Below are 6,868 nucleotides of genomic sequence, written 5' to 3'. Positions count from 1 at the left end.
TGCGGAGACGGGGGGGAGACCGGGGGAGGCGCGGCGAGGAGAGGGAGGGAAGCTGAGGAGGAGGGGCGAGCGGGTGAACCGAGGACCGCGGGGAGGGAAGACCCGGCGCCCTCGGCAGCTCCCACCGCCGCTCCCAGCCAGAGCGATGTCCCGTGCGGCGGCGCTGGGAAGGACCTGAGGCCCCCGCCGGCTCCGGCGAAGCAGCGGCTGCTGTGAAGCCCGGGCCCCGCTCTCTCGGTAACACCCTCCCCTCCCCCGGAGGCTGCGCTGACCGGACAATGGCCGCCCCGCCCCCTCCCCTCCTGACGCACCCCTCCTCAGGAGTCACAATGGTCTCGCCCGGGGGAGCCTCAGCCAAAGCCCAGCAGCTGATCAGCTGGGATTCGGGCGTGCCACTTTGTTCAGCGCCTCAAAGGAATAGCACGGGGGTGTGGGCAAAGCCGAAAGCGTGGGGTTATCGGAGACGTCCTTCTGAAGCGTTTTTATTCTTGAAACTTTTAAAATCTGGGACAAATATATCTTCGCCCCATTTAAACAAGGGGATAGGCTTCTGAGGTCTCTGGGGCGCTTTCCCTCCTCCCTCCCCCCAACGCGATGGTACGCCCCAAGCGGGAGGGGGAGGAGCAGCTTAGTTGTTTAGGGTAAGTTGGGCCAGTCCCAGAGCGGCAGCGGAGAGCTGCGCATGCGCTCGAGACCTTGTAACCCGGTACGGGGTGGGGCCAGGGAAGCGCTTCCAAACCCGGAAGTGGGTCTCGGCCTTCCCGGCGCTACCGGTGTCTTCTGCGGTGAGCCAGGATCCGGAGCTCGCGTTTCCCTATCCTGGGTTGTGACATACTGCCGAGCCACTGGGAATCGGTCTTTCTTCCCAGCCCACCCTTCCCAACACACACACTCATCGACCTACTCATCCAGTTTCTCCCAGAGAATTGGTCTCGGCAGTAATGAATTTCTGGGACGTGTTCCTATAAGGGCATGTTAAGCGGGAGAGACAGGAACGAAAGAGGAGTCTGTTGGTCACATACCCCAGAGATGCTCTCAGAGCCACAAGTCTACCATCCCCTATGTATAGGGTACAGGAACCACAACTGGAAAACTGAATCCACAGTTTGCTTCTTGAAGGGCAAACTTCTTCTAAGTCCCTGCTGCTGCTAGAAAGATCTCACTCGAAAATAATGGGGGGGGGGGGGTGGAGAGGGGTTTGAATACAAGAGCCACACAGGGCATTGTTTAGATTAATTTTATCACCAAATGTTATTTTATTTTATATAAACCATCTGCTCATTCTCTGTGGGTTTGTTAAAGTTGATATTGTTTTTTTTTTGGCCTCTAAATTTCTAAAGAGCGAATAATCAGCTTATCATGCTCCTGAAGATGGTGTTGGTGCTGAAGATAATTACTGCAAAAAATCAAGCCACGTAAAGCCAAAGTATCTCCAACTGTGAGTGCTGACTTATTTTGTGTAATACTTGGCTTCAACTTTGTGGATTTTCACAATATTTCTGACAAAATACCATAGAATGAATGAAAACATATTACACAGCTAGTTCTCACTGGACTTAAGTCACCCTTAAGTTTTAAACTGGCACTGCCACATTCATGAGTTTAACACACCGAGATTAAGAGGAACTCTTAATTGGCCTCTCAGTGGTTTTCTTTTTATATATATACACGTGAAAACAAACCCTAAAACCAAAAGGAATTTTAAATGTAAAAAGTGATTGCCATCTTACAAACTGCTTATCTGTTTGCCAATTTTTCAATTTAAGAGATATTTATTGAGTCTCCGTATGTACAGGTAGACCAAAAGGATTGAGAAAATGTAATGTAGATCAGCAGGTCCAAATTCACTATGGATAATGAGGTTACATAATTTGGCTTTAAACTTCCTCTCAAATTTCATTCTCAGTATGCTATGTCTTGACCCTCTCACTAGTTACCATTCCTCAAGTGCACTTGCTTTTTCACATCTCTCTGCCTCATGCCTGCTGTTTCTCTCTGCCCCAGCTGCCCTTCTGTCTTGCCGAGCACATTCATATTGCTCCTCCAGGAGCATATTACCTCTTGAATGCCTTCTAAACTCTGCCAAGGCAGAATTGGTCTCTCCTTCCTCTTACATCTCCATTATAGGACCAAGAAATATACATGTTTGTCTTTACTCACAGATGATAGCTCCATAAGGACTGGCTGCTAGAAATAGCTGCAGTGTACCCCTGATCCAATAGAGATGTGAAAGTCTCAGAGGGTATTACCTAGGTTAATTTTATTACCAAATGTTACTGTTTTATTTCTATATTTACCATTCTGTTTGTGCATTCCCGATGAACTTGTGGGATCCACAAATCCCTCTGGGATCAAAGCAAACTCAATCCATGTTTGCTGAACAAAAGAGCTAATCTGATCAAATCCTCTCTTTGTCAAGGCTCTTTTGTCTGCAAGTAACAGAAAATCCACTAAACTTCTTCATACAAAAAGTACATAAATTAAGTAATCCTAAGAACCTAAGAGAAAAGAGAGCAACCATATCCCATGAAGATCTGAAATAAATCTGTAAAATATTAACAACAAGCCGTATAGCGATTCCCTCATTTTCTCTTTTTTCTCTCTAGTCACATTCTTTCACCTGCTTCATGCTTCTTCAGAGACTATTCACTCCTTCATTGGGAACATAGTACAACATGACTGCCCAAGCTTACCTATCCTCACTGTAAGAAACAGCAGACTTGGTAGCTATGAATCCCGGTTCCCAGCGAAAAGAGCCTGGTGGTCTAGCTTTCATCAGATGGTCTTTTCTGAGTTCAATTGTCTTGGGCCAGTGGAGCAGTGTGTAGTCAAGGCTCTTTGTTTTGTAATGCAAACATTGCTACCAGAGACCCATCCTCATAACCTGTAGTTCTCAAAACAGGCCAGTTATGTTCTTAGCAAAGATTCCAAAAGGTGTCTACCACCAACTCAAAGAGGAGTAAATTACAACCTGAAATTAAAAAATAAAAAGCAAATAAAAGTGTTCAAGGTTTTCCAACAAACTAAGATGCACTCCCTCAAGTCTTCATTGGCCCCCAGCCCCAATTAAGCTTATGTTATACCCTTATTATCTTCTATAACACCCTTTTCCTTTAGTAAAGTCACCTATCGTAATTTATAATTAAATATTTATTTGTTTGTGTCCTCTGCAAAGATCATGACTCTTTCACTGTTGTATACACACTGCCCAGGACAAATAAAGAGTTTTGAAATGAACTAAAATATTCTTTAACAAATATTTGTTGACTAAATTAAATGGTACAATAATTTGTTAAACAATGTGAGACTGACATGTGAATTGGCATCCTAATCAGACTATCCTTGGGGACTGCCTCCATCACCACACAACTTCCTGAAAAGATACTGAAACTCATTGAAAGATTTTTTGACAATATAGTTGTATGAAATTACACCCAGTGTTCATCTGCTTCAAGTTATGCTGTTCCTAGTCAGCTAACTCTTTACTCTTAGCTCTCAAGGTTTCTAGCTGAACAGCCCTTGAACCAATATATCTATAACATGCCCACTTAGTTGGACAAAAGCTCAGAGAGGACATAAAATTTCAGGGCATCATCAAATCAGGGGATCAAAACATAGGGTAATTGGCAGAAGAGCTTTTGTCATAATTGTCTTGACTATTTTCTAGTGTGGATTATGCTCCAGATGAACCTGTGATGTGACTCTTGGGGGTAGTTTGCCATCACCATTGGCCCGAAAGGTGCTATCAACATACTCAGTAGGGCCTAATAAAGGATATTATTAATGCTTCAACAGCCAGAGCTCTTGAAGTAGCAACTGAGGTTTTATGGGAAAGAGCCATGTGTGACTCAAGGGCAGAACATTACAAGGACTGCTTTCTTAGTGATACCGAGCCAAAGACGTTAGCCCTAGAGGACACAACCAAAAAAGAGGAACTTGTAGAGAAAGGAGAGAAAACAGGTGGTCCTCTCACTCTGATACTAATCCTCACACCACAACTCATTCTTTTACCCCCACATCAAACCCTTTCATTATTCAAATTCATTTTCAGCCAGTATTAGCCCAAATATCCAATCCAAATTCTAATCTCAATCTTAATCCAAACATTAATGTTTATAATGTAACCCTGCTCTAGGTTTGACTAGGTTTCTATGAGGGTAATAAAACATTACTCACCATTGAGTTATTTTCTTGTGACTCTTGACCTCGACTTCAGCCTCTCCCTGGATTTCTGAGAGAATGGGAGCCAGTTTGAATCACCACCACCCCCACCCTAAATACAAGAACCGTGGGTTGCCAGAAAAGAAGAAGTGGGGCATTTCTCCTGTAGAAATACTACCTAATTGCAACATGTCCTGTTGCTTAATTCAGGTATAATTCAGCCTCTGAAAGTCCACAAAAAATGTAATCCCAATGAACTGTGCAGGCTTAGAAATGTGAGTACAGTTGGTAGAAGACCTGAAACCCTTTTGCATAATGATAAAATTAGATTTAGATGAGTGACTTTCAAATCATATTCTCAGAGCAAGAATTCTGGTTTCTATTTTCCAGCCTTACTTGATTTTGGTGTGGGGGTCAGCGGGGTGCAAAAGGGAGGAGAAATTTTTTTTTTTCAAAAGTCACTGAACCAGACCCTTTGTAAGATTCCTTTTGGCCCTCGAGTTTTCTGATGTACAGTTGATTCTTTAGTCACTTACAGTCTTCTTGGCATGTGTAAACCCTCAGAGTCGAGGGAAAAGAAGAGCAACCAAGCATACCATCTCTAACCCTTCTCAAGAAACTAAAAATAAATAAAATGAAGAATGTGATGGGTAAGAGAGAAGGGAGGGGAGAAAATGCTGCCATTTCACATTTTATTTTCTCATGTTCATAAAGCAATTGCTGATTTCCCTGCTGCTCACACCCATTTTGGTGTGAAATTTGATTTTACTGACTTTTAAATTTCTTTTCAAGAATAGAAATATTGTTTTTCCCAGAAATACTTGACCTTTGTGGGGTGAAAAAATTCAAATAATGAGAAAGCAAAGTCCTCCCTAATACCATTTAGTCCTCTAGGCTTTTCATTTATGAATTATATAAATTGGGTCAAACAACACATAGTATAGTATGCTGTAGCTCTTTTTTTTTTTTACTTAGAAATATGTCAAGGATGGACACCTTCCATATCTATGCATATAGTATACATATAGTTTTGTAGTATTGTCTTAGAAAACAAGCTAATTGCAATTGCATTAAGTTTCTCTACTGAACTAATAGGCTGTAACAGATATATTGTAACATGATTACATTTAATATAAAGAATATGGTTGCATATATATGCATACTTTATTATAATGTATACATTGTTATATAAAAGACATATGCATGATGTGAAGTTACATTATATATATATACACATATATACATGTGTATTCAGAAAGAGAATTTTATTATAAATAATAGGCCTGTGTAATTATGGAGGCTGACACATAAGAACCAAAACCATAAAGTACATGAAAGAAAATACAGGGGACACACAGCAAAACATCTACTACAAAGATGTATTTGGGAATACAATCCAACCCAAGCAGCAAGGTAAACAGCAAAAATAAGCAAGTGGGATAATATCAAACTTAAAAGCTTTTGTAGCTCAAAAGAAACCATCACAAAAACAAAAATACTAAATATAGAATAGGGATAAATATTTACATACCATAATAAGAGGTTAATATTCAAAATTTACAAAGTACTTACATAATCCAACAACAAAAAAAAATCAATTAAGAAATGGGGACATGAACTCATTAGACATTTCTCCAAAGATGACAGTTAGGTGGATTATAGACAGATGAAAATATGTTCAGCATTACTTATTACAGGAGAAATGCAAATTAAAGGGTATATAAGTATACATGTACACCACCTCACCCTCACTAACAAATGCAAGATTGCAATGCAAAAGGAACACACTCATCCACTATTGGTCAGAACTCAAGCTGGTACAGCCCCCATGGAAAATGGTATGGAAATCCCATTTGCCCAGCAATACCCACTATTAGGTATCTATACAAATAACATGAAAAATCTAACATGGCAAGATCTATCTACTCCTATGTAGACAGAAGCACCGTTTAAGATTTCCAAACCATGGAAACAAACCAATTGCCTTTCTTCAATAGATGAATGGATAGAGAAACTGTGGAACAGAAATCTGATGAAATATCACACAGCTCTGAAAAAAGATGCCACCAAAAGTGGTAACATTTGGCACAAAATGGATGACCTTGAGGTGATTATGTTGAATGAAATCAGTCAAAAAGTGAAAGACAGGACCCTTCCTGGTGGCACAGCTGGTTAAAGCACAGCACTAAGAAGCTAAAGCCACTTCAGCGTGAGTTCAATCCCTACCCCTGGAGATGACCCACACGGCGCAGCAGACCTCTCCTGACCTGCCCGCTGTTCCCTTCAGCAGTGTTCTTCATCATTTCTGTCTGTTCTGCTCCCTACTCTGTCCGGTGAATCCTCTCACCTCACCTATGCTGGCCTGTACCCCAGTTCTGCATGAATAAATAAAATTTTTTTTTTTAAAAAAGTGAAAGACAAACTTTGGATGCTTTCACTCATTTGAATTATATAATTTTTTTTAATTAACATGCTAACAATGGAAGAAGTAAAAATTTGAACTCAGCAAAAAAGAAAATGGTTACCAGAGGAAAGAGGGGGAAGGGGAAGGATAGAGGGAATGGGGAAGGAATGAGATAGAATATGGACATGGGTGGTTTGGTGAAGGCTAAAATGTCTAGATTATGCTTATAGCATCTACCTATGTCTTAGAGTTATTGTGAGGATTACATTATATGATGGATGATGAAATTTTAGTAGAATAAGT

General features: G+C 41.1%; 1 long non-coding RNA gene across 2 annotated transcripts; it reads left to right on the top strand.

Annotated features, from left to right (window-relative positions):
- The first annotated feature begins 22 nt into the window (after positions 1–22).
- On the top strand, positions 23–6,334 carry LOC105853197. 2 transcript variants are annotated; one of them, XR_001145047.1, is made up of 3 exons: positions 23–237; positions 1,341–1,438; positions 6,159–6,334. It is a non-coding gene; the product is annotated as an uncharacterized LOC105853197 (long non-coding RNA). The 2 variants fall into 2 exon arrangements; XR_001145048.1 differs by lacking the exon at positions 23–237 and adding an exon at positions 710–785.
- The last annotated feature ends 534 nt before the right edge of the window (positions 6,335–6,868 follow it).

Source organism: Condylura cristata, unplaced genomic scaffold (genome assembly GCF_000260355.1).
Source record: "Condylura cristata isolate star-nosed mole 26May11 unplaced genomic scaffold, ConCri1.0 scaffold00001, whole genome shotgun sequence".
In the NCBI taxonomy this organism is placed as follows: domain Eukaryota; kingdom Metazoa; phylum Chordata; class Mammalia; order Eulipotyphla; family Talpidae; genus Condylura; species Condylura cristata.
The sequence above is the reverse complement of the archived record's forward strand: the minus strand, read 5'-3'. Positions and strand labels throughout refer to the sequence as shown.